Source organism: Leucopleurus acutus (assembly GCF_964270905.1).
Source record: "Leucopleurus acutus genome assembly, chromosome: 1".
Taxonomy (NCBI): Eukaryota; Metazoa; Chordata; class Mammalia; order Artiodactyla; family Delphinidae; genus Leucopleurus; species Leucopleurus acutus.
This window is the reverse complement of record NC_139142.1, coordinates 142863133-142884744: the sequence shown is the minus strand read 5'-3', so window position 1 is coordinate 142884744 and position 21612 is coordinate 142863133.

Below are 21612 nucleotides of genomic sequence, written 5' to 3'. Positions count from 1 at the left end.
TCTTTGGGGATGCCCTGTACCTTCCAGGACCTGTGAATAATAAACCTTGATTTTTCAAAGTTCTCTGATAGTTGTTGCTGAGGTGCATCTTGCAATCATAATAGAACCACAAGGGCCAGTCCAACCTCAACACTGGCTCCAGTCTGGGAAATGTCTACGGAGGCTTGCCACAAGTAGTATGAGGCCAGGAGAATGCCTAAGGCATTTTTAGCCAATAGCATCATTACTGATAGGCTGAAACCAACATAAAACAGTTCTTTGAAGCAAAAAGGATTTTAATTTTGATTAATGTATCTATTTTTCCTTTTGTTGGTCATGCTTTTAGTGTCATTTCTAAGAATACTTTGCCAAATTCATGGTCATGAAGGTTTACCCTAAATTTTCTTCTATGAGTTTTTTAGTTTTAGGTCTTACATTTAGGTCTTTGATCCATTTTGAGTTAATTTTTGTATATGGTGTGAGATAAGGATTCAACTTCATCCTTCACATGTGGATACTCAGTTGTCCCAGAACCATTTGTTGAAAAGACTATTCTTTCTCCATTGGATGGTCTTGGCACCCTTGTTGAAAGTCAGTTGACCATAGATGTGTGGCTTTATTTCTGGACTGTCAGTTCAATTCCATTGATCTGTATGTCTATTCTTGGGCCAGTACCACACTGTCTTGATTACCATTGATTTGTGGTAAGTTTTAAAATCAGGAAGTGAGTTCTCCAACTTTGTTTTTTTTTGCGGTACACGGGCCTCTCACTGTTGTGGCCTCTCCCATTGCGGAGCACAGGCTCCGGACGCGCAGGCTCAGCGGCCACGGCCCAAGGCCCAGCCGCTCTGCGGCATGTGGGATCCTCCCGGACCGGGGCACGAACCCGTGTCCCCTGCATCAGCAGGTGGACTCTCAACCACTGCGCCACCAGGGAAGCCCCCAACTTTGCTTTTTTTTCAAGATTGTTTGGCTATTCAGGATTCTTGAATTTTCATATAAATTTTATGATCAGTCAGTTTCTGCAAAGAAGCCAGCTGAGATTTTGATAAAGACTGTATTAATCTGTAGATTAGTTTGGAGAATATTGCTATCTTAATCTTTTCCTTCAATTCACAAGCACAAATATCTTTCTATCTATTTAGGTCATCTTTAATTTCTTTCAACAATGTTTGATTATTCAGAATATAAGTTTTGAACTTCTTTTTAAAAATTTACTCCTAAATATTTTATTCTTTTTGATGCTATAGTAAATGGAATTGTTTCTTAATTTCATCTTCATATCATTCATTGCTAATGTGTAAATATACAGTTGATTTTTGTATATAGATATTATACTCTGAAAACTTGTTGAACTTGTTTATTGGTTCTAGCAATTTTTTAGGATTTTCAATATTCAAGATCATGTCCTCTGCAAATAGAAATTCCTTTTCAATTTTAATGTCTTTTATTTCTTCTTCTTGGCTAATTGCCCTGGATAAAACCTTCAGTACCTTGTTGAATAGAAGTGGTGAGAGTGGACATCCTTGTTTTGTTCCTGATTGTAGGGGGAAGTTTTCAGGCTTTTGCCATTAAGTATGATGTTAGCAATAGATTTTTCATAGATTCCTTGTATCAGGTTGATGCAGTTCCCTTCTATTCCTAGTTTACTGAGTTTTTTTTTTCTTTCTTTTTTTTTAATCATGAAAGGGTGTTGGATTTTGTCAATTTTTTTTCATCTATTGAAATGATTGTGTGGTTTTTGTCCTTTATTATATTACCATGGTGTATTATATTGATCAATTTTTGTATGTTGAGCCTTGTATTTCTGGAGAATATTCCACTTGGTTGTGGTGAAAATTTTTTTCATCTTGCTAGATTTAGTTTGCTAATATTTTGATGTTTTTATGCATATATATTCATAAAAGATATTGTTTCATAATTTTATTTTCTTGCGATGCCTTTGTCTGGTTTTGTCTCATAGAAGAAGACAAGAAGTTTTCCCTCTTCCATTTTTTGGAAGAGTTTGTGAAGAATTGGTGTTAATTCTTCTTCAAATGTTTAGTAGAATTCACCAGTGAATTCTGGGTCTGGTCTTTTTTTGTCAAAAGTTTTAAAATTACTCATTTAATTTCCTGTTATAGGTCTTTTCATATTTTCTATTTCCTCTTGAATCAATTTCAGTAGTTTTTGTCTTTCTAGGAATTTGTCCATTTCATCTAAATTATCCAATTTGCTGGTATAAGTTGTTCATAATATTCATTTATAATCCTTTTTTAAAATTTATTTATTTATTTTTGGCTGTGTTGGGTCTTTCTTGCTGCACACAGGCTTTCTCTAGTTGCAGTGAGTGGGGGCTACTCTTCATTGCAGTGCACAGGATTCTCCTTGCAGAGGCTTCTCTTGTTGCGGAGCATGGGCTCTAGGTGCGCAGGCTTTAGTGGTTGTGGCTCACAGGCTTAGTAGTTGTGGCTCGCGGGCTCAGTAGTTGTGGTGCATGGGCTTAGTTTCTCTGTGGCATGTGGGATCTTCCTGGCTTGAACCCGTGTCCCCTGAATTGGCAGGCAGTTTATTAACCACTGCACCACCAGGGAAGTCCTATAATCCTTTTTATATCTCTAAAATCAGTAGTGATGTTTTCTCTTTCATTCCCGATTTCAGTATTTTGAGTCTTCTTTCTCTTTTCTTTTGGTCAGTCTAGCTAAAAGTTTGTTCAATTTTGTTTGTCATTTCAAAGAATTGACTTTTTGTTTCATTTATATTCTCTTTGTTTTTCTACTCTTATTTCATTAAATTTCACTCTAATCTCTATTATTTCCTTCCTTTGCTTGCTTTAGATTTGGTTTGCACTCCTTTCCAGTGTCTTAAGGTGATAAGTGGTGTTATAGATTCGTAATCATTCTTATCTTATAATAGACACATTTGAAGCTATAAATTTTCCTTGAAGCACTGCCTTAGCTGCATGCCATCAATTTTGATATGGTGTGTCTTCATTTTTATTTACTTCAAAGTATTTTCTACTTTGCCTTGTGATTTCTTCTTTGGCCTATTGATTTTTTACAAGTATGCTCCTATTTTCCACATATTTGTAAAATTCTCAAATTTCTTTCTGTTATTGATTTGTAATTGAATTCCATTGTAGTCAGAGAACATGCTTTTTATAATTTCAATCCTTTTACAATTATTGAGGTTTGTTTTATGGCCTAACATATGGTTTATATCAGAGGATGCTCTATGTGAATTTGAGAAGAATATGTATTCTGCTGTTTGAGTGGAGAGTTCCCTAGATATCTGTTAGGTCTGTTTGGCTTATAGTGTTATCAGCTCTTCCATTTCCTTGCTGATCTTCTTTCTAGTTGTACTACCCATTATTTAGAGTGGGATATTGAAGTCTCTGAGTATTACTGCTGAATTGTCTATTTATCCCTTCAAGTCTGTCAGTTTTAGCTTAATGCATGTTGGTGTTATCTTTTCAGACATAACAATTATATGTTTATAATTGTTATGTCTTCTGATGGACTGGCCCTTTTATCACTATAAAATGTTCTTCTTTATCTCTCGTTGCAAGTTTTGTTTTAAAGTCTATTTTGTCTGTTATTAGTAGAGCCACTCCAGCTTACTTTTGTTTTGTTTTTTTACATAAGAGACCTTCATCTATACTTTTACTTTCGATCTATTAGTATCTTTGAATCTGAAGCATTTATCTTTTAGATATCATAGGGGTGGATCTTGTTTTTTTAGTCCAGTATGACCCTTTCTGCCTTTTGACCAGATTGTGTAATACACTCACGTATAGTGTTGTATTGTTATAGCTGGATTTATGTGTCCTATTTTATTTTTTGTTTTCTATATGTTTTACATCTTTTTTGTTCCCTTCTCCTTCCTTTACTGCTTAATTTTACACTAAGTGAATACCTTCTGATATAACATTTTAATTTCTTTAATAATTTTTTCACTATATTTTCACTATTTTTTGAGTTATTTTCTTAGTGCTTATCAGAGTCTGATTCAAATTTATTTTAATTTAATTCCAGTGAGCTGTAAAAATATTACTCCTACACATTTATTTATATACTCCTGTATATTTATTCCCTTTTCCTTGTGCTATTGTTATTATAGTTATTTATTATTAATTATTACTAATTTATAAAATAAATAGTATACAGTGTATTTGTATATGTCTATATGTTATAAATCCAATAATAAATTCTTATAATTCTTACATTTTTAATATTTGTATGTCTTTTAAAGAAGCTGAGAGAAGAAGGGAGAGGATATATAATTATAGAGTTTGTTATTTACCAGTTCTGGCTCTCTTCATTTGTTCCTGTGGATCCAAATTACAATCTGTTGTCATTTCTTTATTCTAATACAAATTTGTTTTCACCCACCTCCTTTGTGCTGTTATTGTCAAATACACTGCATTTCTATATGTTATATAACCAACAATACAATTATAGACATATTGTTTTATATAATTGCTTTTTAAATCAGTTAAGAGAAAAAGGAGAAATATACACATATACTATCTTATAAATTACCTAATTGTCTTTAACACTCTTCATTTTCTCATATAGTTTCGAATTATTGCCTGAGGTCACTTGCTTTCAGTCTCAAGAACTTCCTTTAGTATATCTTGTAAGGTAGGTCTGCTAGCAATGAATTCTCTCAAGTTTTGTTTACAGTAAGTCCCCTACATATGAACCTTCAAATTTCAAACTTTCAAAGATGTGAACATGCGTTCCATCAATGTCAGGCATGAGTGAAATTGCAGCTTGCCCTCCATTTCCTATTGCGATGATCCTTCAACTCCACTATCTCCCACCTCCTCTCCCTCCTCCAGTCAGTAACTCTTCTTGTCTGTTCACCCGATGCCAGCCCCTGTATACCAGCTGTTGTACTGTACTACTGTACTTTTCAAAGTACTGTACTGTAACATTAAAAATGTTTCCTTTATTTTCTGTGTTTGCTTTTTATGTATTACTTGTGTGAAAAGTATTATTAACCTATTACAGTACAGTACTACATAGCTGATTGTGTTGGGTACCTAGGCCAACTTTGTTGGACTTACGAACAAATTGGACTTAAGAATGCGCTCTCAGAACGGGACTGGTTCATATGTAGGGGACTTACTGTACTTGGAAATGTCTTTATTTCACTTTCATTTCTGAAAGCTAGTTTTGCTGAAAGAAGATTTGGTTGACAGTTTTTTTCTCTCAGCATTTCGAATATGTCATCCCTCTGCCTTCTGGCTTCCATTGTTTCTGATGAGAAGGCAGCTGTTATTTTTATTAGGGTTTCTTTGGACATGACAAATCATTTTTCTCTTGCTGTTTTCAATATTTTCTCTTTGTCCTTGACTTTCTTTACTACAATGTGTATGGGTGTGGATCTCTTCATATTTATCTTACTTGGAGTTCATTGAGCTTCTTAGATGTGTAGATGAATGTTTTTCATCAAATTTGGGAAGTTTTCAGCCATTACTTCTTCAAATATTTTTAAATTTTCTCTTCCTCCTCTTTTTCTGGTACTCCTATTATGCTTATATTGGTACACTTAACAGTATCTCACTTTTCTCTAAAGCTCTGTTCTTTTTTCTTCATTCTTTTTTCTCTCTGTTCTTCATATTACATATTCGTTATCAACCTATCTTCAAGTTTGCCGATTCTTTCTTCTGCCAGCTCAAGTCTACTGCTGAGTCCATCTATTGGACTTTTCTTTTAAATTCTTATATTTTTCAACTTCAGAATTTCCAATTGTATCTTAATGTCTTTCTCTTTATTGATATTATCTATTTGATGAGATACGAATGAAACTGAGCAGGGCCCTATGGGGCTCCCAAGTACGTAGGAATTTTTGTCCCCCATTTCTTGTAGGCAAGACTCCAGCCTCCATGACCTTCCTTGAGTTCCAAAGGGCAGATTGCAAGTCAAGGGAGGAGCAGCCAGAAAACCATCTGAGGCAAGATTAAAGGGACCAGAGAAGCTCATCAAGCTAGGAGACTGACCACCTGAGGCCCTGCACACACCCTAATCTTGTCAGCAACCCCAGCCTTTTGAAACTCTGCAGAAGAAAGAAGACTGCAGGACTGTTACTGCCTTGATCCTTATTGCATATCCCTGACCACGAGCCCCAACTATAAGACCTCTCCCTATTCCCCAGGGAGGGGGGCACAGTTCTTGAGCTGCTAGCCTGCTGTGTTCCCCTCTTTGCCTGGCAAAGAATAAAGCCACCCTTTCTTTCTCCTCCAAAACTCTGTCTCTGTATCTCATTTCAGCATCAGTGTACAGGCAGCCAAGATTTTGGCAACACTATCATCATACTTTACTTCTTTATGCATGGTTCCCTTTGGTTCTTTGAACATATTTGCTGTGAAATCTTTGCCTGCTAAGTCTGATATCTGGACCCTCTCAAAAGCAGCTCTGTTGACTGTTTTTTTTCTTTTTCTTGTGTATTGGTCACATTTTCCTGTTTCTTCGCATGTTTCATAATTTTTTGTTGAAAACCGTGTGTGTATAATTTTATTATATTTGTAATAGAATTTTAGATAATACATTGCAGCAACTCTGGATACTAGCCATCCTCCTCTCCCCCCAGCTTCTTCTTGCTGTTTGTTTATTTATTTTGTGATCTGGCTAGACTATTTTGAAATTTACTCCACCCCCCCCCCACCCCCCCCCCCCCGGCAGTGTGTAGACTGATTTCACTCCTAAACTGCATAGCCTTGGATATGTGCCATCACCCTGGAATGACAGTGGTTTTAAAAGGGCTCTGTTCATCTCTTTCCTTGACCATTCTGTTAAGCTATCTCTATAGGTATCACACCCAGCTGTTAGCCTCCACTAATTGCTGACTAATTGCTCTATTGTTTTCAACAATGCCCTGGGGCATAAATTGCTCCACAGTCTGATCCAATAAAATGAAGACCCTTTGCAGGAGTAGTCTTTGAGGTCAGTCTCTGAAGTTTGTTCTGACCTCAAGAGGGCTCTTTAGTTATCTCTTTGCCTGCTTCTCTCTGGCAAACTTCTACTTAGTCTAATTTTTAGCTTGTTTTTCTCAAAGCACTACCAGACTTTGCTTACCATCAATATCTCCATTGTTTTTGAGAGCACCCATGTGCTTGTATTTCCCCACACTCTGTTGCAAATAAGTCAGTTCCCTTGGGGAGAGCATCAGAGTTCTTATGCTCTTATGGACTCCCTCTCATGGACTTCCTCTCTCCCTGTACAAAAATTCCGTGCCACTGCTCTGAAGCTGGTGTCTTGGAGTTACACTCCTGCTTTACAAGGGTGCTGGGTTGTGGCAGTAGCCTTTGGTCTTCTAAACTGGCCTCTCCCAGAATGGAACCTGCACTCTATAAGTGAACCAGGGCGAGGGAGATCAAGGCCTCAGTATCCTCAGGCTTCCATGCCTAGGGTAGAGGTTCCACCCTATAAGTTGGGAATGGGTTGAGGAAGAGAGCCCCAGCCCTCTCAGCTACTCTTACCTGGAATACAGCTTCTGCAACACAGAGGTGAGGGAGATGAGAAATGCTGGTGGTCTGCCACTCTCAGGGAGGTAGCTTAGCTCTCAACTGGGCCCTGGGGATAGAGAGAACCCTGTGTTCTTGGCTGTAACTGCCTAGAGCAGAGCTTCTTTCACAATGACCTGGAAGGGGAGAGAGAGAAAGAAGATCATAGCTCAATTGCCATGGCCTCTAACTCTTCTTACTGTTACCGAAAGCTCGGCCTCTCTGTACACCGGTGCCAAATCAAATCTCAGAGACAGAGTTTTGGGTGAAGTAGAAAAGGATAGCTTTATTACTTTGCCAGGCAAAGGGGGACACAACGGCTTTCTTATCTCTTTCATCCTATTATCCATCTCTGTTTCTTTCTGTTTAACTTTCTGAAAGGTTTCCTTGACTTTATCTTTCTACCACTTGGTTATCACATTTTAAATTTCTTACTTGTTTGCTGATTGTTCCCTTTTTATGGCATCCTGTTCTTGTTTCAGGATGCAATATCTCTTCCAGTCTAAGACTATGAACAATAGTTTCTTTGAAGTTTTCATCTGCTCTTTGCAGCATCTTTGTTTCTGAGTTCCCTTTTTCTATTGTTTTGGCCTCTCTTACATGTTAAAGACTCTCCTCAGGGACTTCCCTGGTGGTCCAGTGGTAAAGAATCTGCCTTAAAATGCAGGGGACGTGGGTTCGAACTCTGATCAGGGAACTAAGATCCCACATGCTGCGGGGCAACTTAGCCCATGCACCACAACTACTGAGCTCATGCACCTCAACTAGAGAGCCTGCGTGCTGCAAACTACAGAGCCCACGGGCTCTGGAACCTATGTGCCACAACTACAGAGCCCACATGCCCTGGAGCCTGCGCGCCACAACTAGAGGAGAAAAAACCCACATTCCACAACTAGAGAGAAACCTAAGTGCTGCAATGAAAGATCCTGCATGCCTCAATGAAGATCCTGCGTGACGCAACTAAGACCCGACGCAGCCAAAAATAAACAATTAAAAAAAAAAAAAAGACTTCCTTGGGCTTCCCTGGTGGCGCAGTGGTTGAGAGTCCACCTGCTGATGCAGGGGACACGGATTTGTGCCCCGGTCTGGGAAGATCCCACATGCCGTGGAGCGGCTAGGCCCGTGAGCCATGGCCGCTGAGCCTGTGTGTCCGGAGCCTGTGCTCCACAACGGGAGAGGCCACAACAGTGAGAGGCCCGCGTACTGCAAAAAAAAAAAAAAAAAAAAAAAAAGACTTCCCTCAAATGTCTGAAAACTGGCTGTTTATTTCAGGGCTGACATCCCAGCCCGAAGGCATGCTCATATCACGTTCTGTGGAGGAGAAAGAGGGCCAACCATGGAGGTGGACACACCTGGCTCAAAACCCGTCTCCACATTTTTTTACTCTGATTGGGTAAATCCCCTGAGCATCAGCTTCCCTTTTAGTAAAATAAGGATAATAATATACCCTTGCAGATCACACATAAGCAAGTGCTGGGCACACCACAGATACTCAGGAAATGTTAAGATCCCAGCCTTCCCCATTCAGAAGTTTGTCTAAGATACCTCAGTCAGTCCTTATCCTCTGCATTGACCGACGTGCACTTCTCTTCCTTCTGTCTCTCCCTTCCGATTAACATCATATGCTCATGATCATGCCTCTACCAACCATGGAGAGACAGCCCATCCCTGATAATAAGACTATGCCACCATGATGCCTTAAAACAAATTTGGTGTCAGGTGGACCTGGGATCCAAGCTCTGTACTGAGCCTTGAAATAACAGATATCATGTAAAATCAGAGGTTCACCCAGTGTCCCCAAGCCTTGGATGAGACCCCTATTTACTACAGTCAAAGAGACTGTGCAGTGGTTTAGAATCCGCCTGCCAATGCAGGGGACACAGGTTCGATCCCTGGTCTGGGAAGATCCCACATGTTGCAGAGCAACTAAGCCTGTGTGCCACAACTACTGAGCCTGCGCTCTACAGCCCATGAGCCACAACTACTGAGTCTGCATGCGACAACTACTGAAGCCTGCGTGCCTAGAGCCCGTGCTCCACAACGAGAGAAGCCACTACAATGAGAAGCCCGCACACCACAATGAAGAGTAGCCCGCACTCGCCGCAACTAAAGAAAGCCCACACGCAGCAACAAAGACCCAACGCAGCCCAAAAACACAAGAGAGAGATGAGAGGACACAGGAACAATATGGTCTGAGGGACTCAGAACATACCCAAGAGGAAGACCCTCAGTGACAACTGGCATCTGGACCTCAGAAAAGAGGTTCTTCTCTGCTTAGAGCAAATAGGGTGTCTTCAAATCTTCCAACAGTCCAGATTCACAATTTTTCAGGACAGCTGTTAGACTTCATGTACCACATCCCCACACTACCCTGCGTCCCCACCGCCCTCCAGCTCCTTCCTGCTGCACCCATTTTGCTGCTCAAGCCCAGGCCACGGCTCTATTTCCTTGAGGATACCATCTCCTAAGCAAGGCCATAAAGCAAGAGGAGAAAAGGGATAGCCTCTCCTAAGCCAGCAGGGCAGGTCTTGGCCTCCAATTGAGAATCTGTGTGCTCTGGCCTCCTTCAGAGCATTCTGCACCAGGCATCTGACTTCAAAGGCTCCCTGAGCTGGGTCTGGCCCTATTCCTTCAGCTCTCTGACCCTGCCATGGTGGGTGCTCAAACCTGAAGTTCCTGGGGCCAGGATGAGAGCTTGGCCAGCTCCATGCTGTAGCCAGTGCCCTCTAGGAAGAGCATTCCACACAAGGAGTTCTACACACCTGAGCCCTCTGCTGGGAATGTGTGCAGCTCCAGGCCTGCACACATCATCCTGGGGGTGACCGGTCACCTGAGCAAAACCAGCACACTTGGTGCTCAGGGCTTTTCCTGCACTCTGGTGATTGCATCCTTCATCTGTCGCCTCTCCTGCATTTCTGAGGGGCAACTGAACACATACGCTAAAACACACTTGGGAAATTCCACACCCTTCCATCTAATGGACCTAAAGGGGCACCTCCTACGGGCCCTACACTGTGCTAGGTCAGGTGGGGAGAGGCAAAAATGGCGCACAGGATGCTTCCCTCTCCTCCAACTAGATGGCATGAAAGGTAACACCTGCCAAGTGTCCAATAATAAAGCTGTAGGAGACTAGAGGAAGGAACCATTTTAAAAGGATGGACCTGAAAGTATTCTCTAGCTTGATCTGGGTGGTATAATATATGTTATTCTTCAATTAAAAAAAAAACAAAAACTGTGATTGGCCCTAGCCCCCAGAACTCAGCAGAGACTAGACAGGCCAAGTGCAGAGAAGACAGAGGATAGAAACATTGGGGGACCCAGGTCTGGAGGCTGGTGGATGGCAGTGGGAAGTTGCAGAGGGCATGGGTTGGAGCCCTTGTCAAAAAAATGTCTAGGGACTAACAGAATGTCAGAGACAGAGGGGATCAAGAGTGAGAGTTCTGATGTATGAGAGCCAGGGCAGCCCTCTCTTTAGGGAAACCAAGGAGTTCTGGGAAGTCTCAGTATACACACAGTTGATGGGGAGGTGGGGAGACGTTTGTTGGCTTCTCCTAGGTTCTGATTGAGTGGTGACTCCATGATGGACGGCTAGAAGGTCCAGGGTACTAGAAAACACTCAGGATTCTGGAAAAGGTGCCCTGGGAAGCAACCTCAGATAGTGACCAGCAGCTGTCAGCCCACAGGTCCAAGACCTCCACCATTCCCAATGCCTGGTTTCCCCAAAGCAGTCTAAGCAGAACAAACCCAGAGCCCACTCCATGCTAGTCAGGGTCAGCCTCACCATCTGCATGGCCCAAGACCCTGTGTTTTGGGGACATGTGTGGTGAGCCTCCAGCTCGGAGGTGGAAGGGAGAAGGCAGACACTATGTGCTCAGTCAATGCCAAGGACTGAACCTCGACCACACGTTAAGCTAAGCAGGGGTCCTCTCCACATCTCTGCTCCCCAGCACGAGAGGCTCACTACCTCACATTTTCACTCCATATTTCATAAGCCCTAACTGCCAGGATGTTTCTCCCTCTATGGGGTTGAACTTGGCCTCTAGGAGATCCCTTAGCGGTCCAGGACATACTCCTGTCTCCTGAGGCTGCTCTTCCCTGCCCATCCAGTCTGGTTTTTGTACACCTGTTCGGTGCGCTGGCTCTTCTTCTGCAGATGTTGGGCAGCGGGGGCCCTGAAAGGATCACAACACTTCAGGTGCAGTCTGAGTCAGAGGGAGGAATAATCTCCTCCTTTGACCTGCATGTTATGCAGCCATTAATGCAGCCCAAACTTTTGGGGAAGCTCCGTGCATTGTATGTTCACTGTAGCTCACGAGAAAGAAAGTTCTCATTTCATAGGCATCTGCCTTGGTTTCCCACAGTCACTTGCTGTGGCCCCCAGGCCCTGTCCCACTGGGCCTCTGCCCACCTTATCCCGCTTTAAACCACTACCCTCTCCTATTCACAGCCCTTCTTTCAGTTCCCCCAGCTAGCCCTCTCCTTCCTTCCTTTTCACATACAGTAGCCTCAGCCTGGAACGTTCTGGTTCATCTTTCCCTGGGTAACTCCTGCTCACTCATCTTTCTTCTGATCACTTCCTCCAGGAAGTCTTCGCTTGAAGCTCCCCTCTCCCCCTCACTAAACTAGGCCCCATGGTTACCCCTCTCATAGCACCCCTTACCTTTCTTCCATGGTACTTATTGGAGTGTCTCCTCTTCCTTGTCTGATAAAGGTCTATCCCTCCCACTAGACAGCTAGCCCTGAGAGCAGGGAGCACATCTGCTTCTGCTCCTCACTGTATCCCCAACACTGAGCACAGTTCCTGGCTTGGGATATACACAGAACAAAGTTGGAACAAGTGAATGAATGCATGACTGAGGCACAGGGTTATTTTGTCTAATTAGGCAAAGCCCCTTCATTACCACACCACTCCATCCTGCCCAAATGGAGCAAGACGATGAAGAGCAGTGGGTGGGCTGTGGAGACAGGCAGACCTGGGCCTGAGTTCCAGCACTGCCACTCACCAGATTGTGCCTGAGTCACTTCACCTCCCCCAGCTTCGGTTTACTCACCAGTAAAATGGGGATGGTAATGGTGGGCACCTCACACGATGATGGATGAAGTACAAATCATGTATGCAAAGGGACTAGCACACAATGCTCAGAACATGTGAGTCTTCTCCCCCAGAAGCTTGTGAGAGGGGTGTGTTCACATCCCAAGACTTCTAACGGGCAGGTAGGTTCTCATCACCTGGGTGGGGCTCCTCTGCCGCAGGCAGAGCAGTGGGAACAGGGAAGAGGTTTGTCTCTCACCACCAGATCACTCTGGGAATTCTCTAATTGGGTCTGGGACCATCTTTGCCCTCTGATGGCCTCAGAGCCCTCATCTTCATCTCACTTTCAGAGTCACAGGGAAAGGGCACACTTTACTGTCTCCATTTTCTAAACAAGCAAGCAGAGGCTCTGAGCCTCGGCTGCATGGGGCACTCTCACCTACTCTAGTCCTGGCTGCTGCCCCTCCCAGGGGGCTCAGGCTCTGCTTCTGGCATGCTGGAGTGAGGGGTCCAAGTCCTTGCCCTCCCTGTGCCTTGGTCAGCTTGTCTATTAGAAAAGGGTTCCTTTTTCTCATACCCCTCTTCCCTTGGAACCACCACCAGGGATGAATAAATGGAGAAAACCTGACATGACTTTCGCCAGGTGGGCGTCGTCTGCTTCTTTGTGAGATGCGAGACGGTTACCCAAGGCTATATCTGGGCAGAAGTGAAGCAGGCGTTAGCACCCAGCCATCAGAAAAATGGTCCTGTCCTCAAGGGCCTGGCACTTGAGGCATCAGTGAAAACCCCTGAAGCATCTTCAGGACACATTTAAAGCCATAACTGCACAATCCAGCACCTGAGCTTTCCAACTCTTTCAAGGGCCATTGCTGGCTCCGCCCACACTGGTAAGCCCCTCCTGCCTGCTCTGGCCCAGCTGGACCCTTCCTCCTCAGACTAAACCCCTTGGTTTTGGGCTCTGCAGGATGAGGTTCCTCCCGCCTCCACCTACCATGTCCAACTTCAGAGCCAGACTCAGAACCTGGTTCAGGTGTGCCATCTGGCCCCAGGCCTTTGCACACATTGCACCCCACTCCTGCCATTCCTACTCTTTGCTAGTGCCCACACCACCTTTAGAATTCAGCCCAGGTAGAACCTCCTCTGAGGTCCTTCCTCGTTCCTCAGACCTCCCCTGCAGGGTGGGTGGGCTGTCCTGCTGGTTCACTTGGCACCCTAGGCCTACTTACCGCCATCCCTTCCTCCCTCCCTGGGCTGGTCTTTCTGCTCTGCTGTCTATTCACTGAACTGGAAGTGCCTTGATGACAGGGCTGGGTCTTTGGTCCAGGACACTGTCTGGAACACAGACTTCGAAAAATGTGAATATGGGGAGGTTGTGCATGTGTGGGGTGGGTGGTATGTGGGAACTCTCTGTACTTTCCACTCAATTTTTCTGAGAACTTAAAACTGCTCTAAAAAATAAAGTTTATTAATTAAAAAAATTTTTTTTAATGAATGAGGAAACATGATCAGCCTTTGATTATGCAACATTGGCTTGCAGAGGCCACAAGCTACTGTATTTGAGGGAGGTACCCCAGGCAGACCTGCCATCCCTGAGGGCAGGGACTTCCCTTCCCTTATCAGCCCTGCCAGCCTTGTCAGCCCATGTCTGAGTGCGCACAGGTGGTGTGGTCTGACTGGCTGGATGACCAGCGACCAATTCCCTGCCCATCCACCTGTGATGCAACAAGTTAAGGCGCCTGCAAAGGCCATATGAGGTTTCAGCTGGGCCCTCCATTGTCAGCGCTATGGCCGCTGACCCATTCCTGGAAGATCAGGCTGGCTGGTGAACGTAGCAGGAACTAACCCCAAGGTTCACAAACTCTCCATATGTGTGTGACCTTGCAGACTTTTTACCCCTGACCTAAAATATTCCTGTATCCCAGAACTGCACAGTCTCTCCAGGAGCCCCAGAGGGACTGAGCTGGAGCCAGAACAGGCTCTGTAGACCAGAGGGGACAGTCCTGACTCCAGGATACGTGCCATTTGATTTCTCAGTGTTCCTGTTCACCACTCATAGACATGGGGCAACACAATGACAATTTATTTTCCTAGAAATTCCCGGCCTTGGCCACTGCTCCCCTGGAGGTCCAGGAAGACCAGAGAAGGCTGCAGAAGTCTTTGGAGCCTCCACCCTTCCCCAGCCCCCTGCCACACACTCACCCACCTTCCTCAGCCACTGCTCGCATGCCAGTCCTGGGAGAGGCCACAAAGAGACTATCACATGGTCTGCCACACTCCAGCTCTGTTTCTCCATTTGGTCTCTTTCTCTGGTCTTCCTCCAAAGGCCCTGAGCCTGGGAGGCAGCATGACCCACTGGAAGAACCAGGGCATGGAGCCAGCCAGAGCTTCCCTGCTTAAAAGCTGTGGGACTGGGGCTTCCCTGGTGGCGCAGTGGTTGAGAGTCCGCCTGCCGATGCAGGGGACGCGGGTTCGTGCCCCGGTCCGGGAAGATCCCACATGCCGCGGAGCGGCTGGGCCCGTGAGCCATGGCCGCTGAGCCTGCGCGTCCGGAGCCTGTGCCCCGCAATGGGAGAGGCCACAACAGTGAGAGGCGCCGCGTACCGCCAAAAAAAAAAAAAAAAAAAAAAAAAAAAAGCTGTGGGACCTTGAGAACATTAAGTAACATCTCTGAGCCTCAGTCTGCTCATCTGTCAAATGGGGATAATAAGCTCCCCCTTAGGGACTGCTAAGAGGATTATGTTACAAATGGTAGCTGTTACTTCACAGAGCATGGCTTCTGAGCAGTACTTCCCTCTGGTGCTCTGTGGCAGGGTGGCAACACATCCTGGTTTTCCCAGGACAGTCCCAGTTGATGCCTATTGTCCTGGCATATTTACTGCCCCTTTTCACTCTCAGAAGAGCCCACTTTCTTTTTATTTATTTATTTATTGGCTGTGTTGGGTCTTGGTTGCAGCACGTGGGATCTTCGTTGCGGCATGCAGGATCTTTCATTACGGCCTGTGGGCTCTCTAGTTGTGGAGCGGGGGATATTGAGCACACGGGCTCTCTAGTTGTGGCGCACTGGCTCTAAAGCGTGCAGGCTCAGTAGTTGTGGCACACGGGCTTAGTTGCCCCACGGCATGTGGGATCTTAATTCCCTGACCAGGGATTGAACTCTCGTCCCCTGCATTGGAAGGCGGATTCCTAACCACTGGACCACCAGGTAAGTCCCAGAAGAGCCCACTTTCGACAACAAAATACATGGTCAGCCTACCTGCACCTCTCTCCATTCCCAACTTAGGTCCAGCCTGTGTGAGCAGCACCCTCACCCATTTCTACCCTCCCCTCTAAGAGGCCATGTCTTGGTTTACAGTTAGGAGGATTTTTATAACCTTCTCTCTGAGCTTCAGGTTATTTTTTTTTTAATGGAGATAGCAATGCCTATCTTGAAGGCTGCTTAGAGGATTGAATGAGATAAGGTATGCAAAGCACTTGTCTGGCATAGGCCAGGTGCCAGATAAACATGAGTCCCCTTCCATGGCCTTCTCTCCCTGGTTCCCATCATGCTGGCTTCCCCCCAAGAGTGGGGCTCCAGAGCTAAACTTCTCCCCTACCAAGAGAGTGATTTTTAGAAGTTCCAAGTGACGTATGAGCTCCCAATCCATGATCTCTCCTGAGAGCAAGAAACGATCTTCACCTCCACCCTCCACTGCAGGCCCTGAGGAGCATTCCAGCCTCTCCTTCCTGCGTGCAACCACGTGTTTCTGCTGGCAGCTTCCAAGCCCATCGCTATAGCTGGAAACCCTTCAGCCCTCAGCTACCTTGCCCACATGAACAGAAGGCACCTTTGAACTCTCCCCGCTCTTCCAGGAATCCAGAGGCCCAAAAAGGAGTCTGCTGGGCCTCCAATCCCCAGGGACCTGCTATCTGGGCCAGCAGGCAAAGGGTAATGATGTAATCTCAGCAGATAAAGCCACCATGAGACCAGCCTGTTGCAGCAAGGGGATAACATGCTCCCAGATCACACCTGGATTAGCAACACATCCTCCAAAGACCCTGAAGCTCAAATCTCCCATCTGCCTTTTGCCCTCACACCCACCTGCTCCTGGCATCCCTTTGCTCTTAGACAGCTATAGCAGTTCTCCTGGCCTACTCCTTCCCCTTGCCTTGCCCCAGGTGGCATGAAGCCTGCCTCAAATATTATAGAATATTCTGTTCCACCAGGAAGCTCTCGGTGTAAACAACCTGTCAGTCACTGGGATCTGACTCTAGGGTTCTTTGTTCAGAGGCAGTTGCGTGACGTTTCAGATTTTCATGCTGCCCTAGAAACAATATATGTATGAAGGAAGCTACAGGAAGAAAAATGTAATGAAGCAGCTGCTAAATTGGGACTAAAAAAAGGTATCAGGTGGTGGTGGCGTGTGGTGGAGGGGGTGTTTCAACAGTTCGCAGGGAGGTAAATGCTAATGAGGGTGGGAGCTCTGGTTCTGCAGGGGCAGCCTATTTGGAGGCAGCTTTAGGGCAGAAAGAGAAACTGGCTGGGTGACCCTCACTTTCCCATCTATAAAATGGAATTAAATATACTAGTTGATTCTGTCATGAGGCTTTATGTTAGGAGGGTGACGTGAAATCAAGGAAGCTCTCAGCAGTATAAGGAACACACAACACATATACATAACCCAGACAGAATCTAGGGCTCCACATGGCTCAATCCTGCACAGAGTCACACTCCAGGAAGCACAGACTGGCAAAGGAATTGGAAAGACCCGACATTCTAGTGATTGCCAGTGGGGAGAGGGAAGGGGGGAGGGGAAAGATATGGATAGGGGATTAGGAGGTACAAAGTACGATGTAGAAAATAAATGAGCCACAAGGATATATTGTACAGCACATGGAATATAGCCAATATTTTATAGTAGCCTTAAATGGAGTATAAGCTATAAAAATATTGACTCACTGTGTTGTATACCTGAAACCAATATAGTATTGTAGATCAACTATACTTCAATATAATTAATTTAAAAGAAGATCCAATATTTACTTGGGCTTCTCGAAGAACATTAAAGTGTGTCAGACTCACAATCCTCAGCAGCATTCCTCAAAACTCCTTTTACTCCCCACCCCCATCTTCTGGTACCTCTGAGCAGCTTGGAGACTCTGTTAAGCCAATTCCCAGAATGTACCCCAACTTCTGGCCAGCCTGCATGGCTCTGCTGCCATCCCTCCACTCGGGCCCCTCTCAGCTCTTTAGGATGGAGTTAACCAAGTCTATGCTCCATGCTTTACTTTTTTTCTCCTTTACGCATTACCAGAATTTGTCACAATAAAGGAGACTCTGGGACCAACCCAAAAAGTAAGATTCCTCCCCTTTTCCTCCCATCTTCTCAGTTCAATATCTCAATCTTTTTTTTTTCAAATTCTACACCACAAAATGTCCGGGAACCATGAGGGCAGGCTGAACAATCCTGAAAGAAAAGACTGTGGTAAGCAAAGCAAAATTCTTTTTAGTGGGTGGGACTGGGAACCATTAATAAGTCTTGCACCACCATGCACACAATTGTCATTAAGATCTCCTTCCCCCCATTTGCCACAGGACTGTGGCTTTTACACTTTCTAATATTTTCCTTCACGTCATCACTCACTTTTGCATCCCTTCCCTTTCTAGAACCATGGGTGTGGCCAAGGCCTTCAGCACAGCCTGGCTTCCCTGACTTAGCATCTGGCTTCCTCCCTGACTCCAGCTTCTCAAGTCTCCCATCTGTTCTGCACGTACCACGCAGCTGATCTTTACTGCACTCCATACTCACCATGTGGCTCCCCTGCTGTACAGCTCCGACTTCAGCACATGGAGTCTAAGATCCCATCCAGGTATCCCACATCGAGCACGTGACAGTGCATCTCCACCTTTGCCTGCACTCTAACTACGCTGGCCCGCCAGTGAGCACCAGCCTGAGTGCCACTCCCTCCAAAGGGCCCACCCTGGCTTCTTCTCAATTCTGAATCACGGCACTCACAGAGTCTGTGCCACACAGTCTCACTTTTGATTTTCTCTGTCACTTGATTGTTTTAAAGCCTTGAGTCTTCTTCCCATAAGACCATAAGCTCCTTGAGATCAGAGACCTCAAAGGCTTATAGGGAGCACCCAGGGATACTCAGAAGTCATCTTCCTCTATGAGCTCCTGACGAGAAAAACAAACCGTTTCTACTCCAAAGGCCTGGATGGAAATCTCCAGATGCTCCTGCCAAGTCATTCTTAAGAACTTCTGGATAAAGGGCAGAGGGAACCCTTAAAAAAATGTACATAATTGTGGCTTTTGTGGTGGATAATATATTCATCTGGCTCAAAACTTAAAATGAAGTCAGCCTCCCACCTTTGTTTCTCAACCACCCAGTTCCCCACTGAAAGGCAAACAATGGACTGGATTCTTATTTATTTTTCAATAAGTATTCCAGCAAATACAAGCCAATACGAATAGATCCTCCTTTTCTCCCCTCATTTTTTTTTTTTTTTTTTTTTGCGGTACGCGGGCCTCTCACTGTTGTGGCCTCTCCCGTTGCGGAGCACAGGCTCCGGACGCGCAGGCCCAGCGGCCATGGCTCACGGGCCCAGCCGCTCCGCGGCATGTGGGATCTTCCCGGACCGGGGCACGAACCCGTGTCCCCTGCATCGGCAGGCGGACTCTCAACCACTGCGCCACCAGGGAAGCCCTCCCCTCATTTTTTTAATACACAAGCTAACATGCAATACACATTGTTCTCCATCTTGCATTTTGTTTAACAATGTATCTCAGACATCATCCTGTATCAGGCCTAGAGACCTTCCTCACTCTTTGTCTTGCGGCTGTGTGGTGTTCCAGTGCAGGGATGACCCTGATTTATTTAACCAACCTTCAGTTGTTAGATGGGGAGAGTGTTTCCAGTCTTTTACTACCATATGCAATGCTGCAAAGAATAGCCTTGTTCAGACTTAATGTCATATATGTGAGTGTATCTGTGGGACAAATCCCTAGAAGCAGAATTGCTGGGCCAAAAGGTAAGGTGAATATGTAATTTTGATTGTTCTCCAAAGAGGTTGTATCATTTTACACTCCGACAAGCAAAGTACGAGGGTGCGATTTCCTAACACCCTTACCAACCTAGTATGTGAAAACTTTCATTTCAGTGTAGTTTGATTTGCACCACTCTCCTCGTGAAGGTGGCTGAATAGCTTTTATAGTCGTGTGTGTGTGTGTGTGTGTGTGTGTGTGTGTGTGTGTGTGTGTGTGTGTTTATGTGGACTCTGTTTTTATCCTCTGCTCACTTTTCTTTTGTGTTCTTCGCCTTCTTCTAATCAATGTAGAGGAACTCTTCGTATATTAAGGGATTTAGCCCTTTGTTATATGACCTGTAGATAATTTCCCCAGTTTGTTGTCTTTTGACCTTGCCTTTGGGCTGTTGCTAGGTGGAATTGTTTATTTTTCTATAGTCAAATTTATCAATCTTTGCTTTTATGGCTCCTACGTTGGGTGCCTGGCTCAGAAACGAGCAAGACACCCCCCAACCCCCCAAATACACACACACACACACACACACACACACACACACACACACACACACACATAAAGCTTTTAAAAATTCTGTCAGTACAAAAAAGCTTGGAATGACTTGCCAGGTTTTGTGAGGAACAGGACAACTCCTGCCCTCCAGGAGATACCAGTTTTAGGGAGACATAAACTGACTAATTCCATGGTATAATAAATAAGAGGGGGCACAATGGGAGCCTGGGCTAGGACCACCTAATCCAGCCTGAGTTGGCCAGGCAAGGCTTTCCAAAGGCAGTGGCACCCAGGTACATCCAGAGGCATGCGTAGGAGGCAGCCAGGGGAAGAATGGTCTTCCAGTAAAAGCGGCAGCATGTGCAAAGGCAAGAAGCAACAGGGCTCGGTCAAAGTTGTCCAGTCTGGCAAGAGGACAAGGAGCCCTGCAGGGTTGGTGTGTGGTAAGGGGTGGAGCTAGGAAAGTAGACAGGGGCCAGATTACCGAGGGCCAAGAGGATACTGCCCCGAAGTCAGGGCCTTACCCTGAGGCAGTGGGGAGGTGGCAGGGGGACACATCAGCCGTGTGGAGGAAGAGCTGGCGACGATCCAGTGTGGAGGCTGGGCCCTGGCTCTAAGGCTTCCGCCTCTTGCCCAGCAGCAGCCACGGCAGCCTAGAGGCTCCAGGCTGCCAAACAAGACTGAGAATTTCAGACCCAAATGTTCTGTTCTGTCAAACTTCCAGAATTCTATAAAAATCATCAGGGAAGCTAGCACCTTCTCTGAGAAACATTTCTACCCAAGATGATGACAACTACAAGAGCTCTGACTTTGACTGTTATCAGTGGTTATCACGCCCACCTCAGCACCCCGCTGGCAGATGGGGCCAGGTAAATGCAGCTCAGATACTACCTGCCCTCCCCTCAGCTTCAGCCTGGCTCAGGAAATAGCTGGGCTCTTCAGCCCCCGCCCATTCATCCAGACCCTCATTCAGAGTGGGTGACAGGATGCGGGACTGCCGTGATGGAGGGGTGGACCCCAGCTGGCCCGTGTCCATGGGGACATCTCTTTCCTTCTAGCCAACAAGGCTCAGACCCACTATGAGCAGCCACAGACAGGCCTACGAACTTCTCTGCTCCTGTGACTTTTTAAAACAGGCATTTTGTAGCAGGTCTCCTGAGCAACCGTCCTCGCTAAAGTGCCCAGCACAGAGCCTCGCACACAGCAAGCACTCAGCAGCAGTTTCTGTTAAAACTGGAAGCCTCACCATTCATTAGGAGGTTGCTGAGGGAAAGGAAGGGCGATGTGGACAGAAGGAGGGAAGTTGGAAAACACTTAAACGGAACTTTGGGATTGCCTCTGGATTTCAGTTGTCCAGGCCCTCACCATGCCCGACCCCCAAACCAGCCAAAGAAGTTGGTTCTTGATGCTACCGTTTTAGTTATATTTTCTTTAGTGCCCTAAGACAATTTTATCCCAAAGGATCACTTGATTAAGTCAAGTGCTATAGAGATAAAGGCTCTTAGAGGCTGCTGGAGGCTTGGTTCCAGCCAGCAGGCTTCCTGGGCCCTTCTAAGGCGCCTCTATCCCCCAGTGGTCCGAGAGCATGCAAGGGGTAC